This window comes from Leptodactylus fuscus, chromosome 2, assembly GCF_031893055.1.
Source record: "Leptodactylus fuscus isolate aLepFus1 chromosome 2, aLepFus1.hap2, whole genome shotgun sequence".
NCBI lineage: Eukaryota > Metazoa > Chordata > Amphibia > Anura > Leptodactylidae > Leptodactylus > Leptodactylus fuscus.
In genome coordinates this window covers 231956734-231957823 of record NC_134266.1, presented here as the reverse complement: position 1 = coordinate 231957823, position 1090 = coordinate 231956734, and positions in this window count along the sequence as shown.

The window sequence follows — 1090 nt, the reverse complement described above, 5'->3', positions numbered from 1 at the left end:
CCCCACTGCTTGTCCTCCATGTCTGGACAGTCCACACTGCACCAACATCCCCCTGTGTAATGGCTTTAAAACCTGTGCACAGTCAAGTTTACCTCTCACAACTCCTGAGCACTTCAGAATGAGTGACGACTGCTACACTGAGCCGCCTGTGTGTGTATAAGGACATGTGAGTGTGTTCGCTTGTATAGAGGCATGTGTGTGGATAGCAATATGGAAATGTGTATATGTGCCTATATATAATAGGTGAAAGAGAACAAGAACACTTGAGAGTGTGTGCCTGTGCACATGTGAGATTGTGTGCTTATTAGTGTGAATGTGTGTAATATGAGACTGAAAAGGTGTATGTGTGTGTGTGTGTGTGTATATATGTATATATATATATATATATATATATATATATATATATATATATATATATTAATGTGAGAACAAGAATAGGAACGACTGTGTTTTTATTGTTTGTGAATAAGATATGTGTGTAATGTGAACTGAGACGGTGTGTATTTATGTATGTGTGTGTGTGTGTGTAATGTGAGACTGGGCAGGTATGTGCATATATTTGTGTATATTAATGTGCACATAGAATATCAGTGAGTTAATTGCTTGTGTATTAGTGTGACTGATAGTGTGTGTGTGTGTGTGTGTGTGTGTGTGTGTGTGCCATTGTGTAGCAGCAGCCTTCTCTGCTCCATGTGACTGCTGTGTGCAGGGCCCAGTGCCTGTCCACCACCAGGCTGATATGTAATGTCACCTACACAGGCAGTGGTGATGTCTGGCCCTGTGTGCTGTGCCTGTCACTAGTATTTGCTTCCTCTCACAACTGACTAATCTGCAGCAGTCACTATAAGGCTTGTACTAGAGGATCACACACAGGAATGGAAACCAGGTTTTCATGATGTGTTTGCTGTTTTGTACGTCACATAGGAAGTCCCAGGCAATTACATTGTAGCTTATTAAGTAGCACAAATTCTACTCCCATCCCAGCCCTGTAATAAATGCTGCAGGACTTGTGGCCAAAACTGATATTTCTTGTTCTCTGGGATATCCATTGTGTGAGCTGATGGTAGTAAGAAAGAGAGAGAAAAAAAAT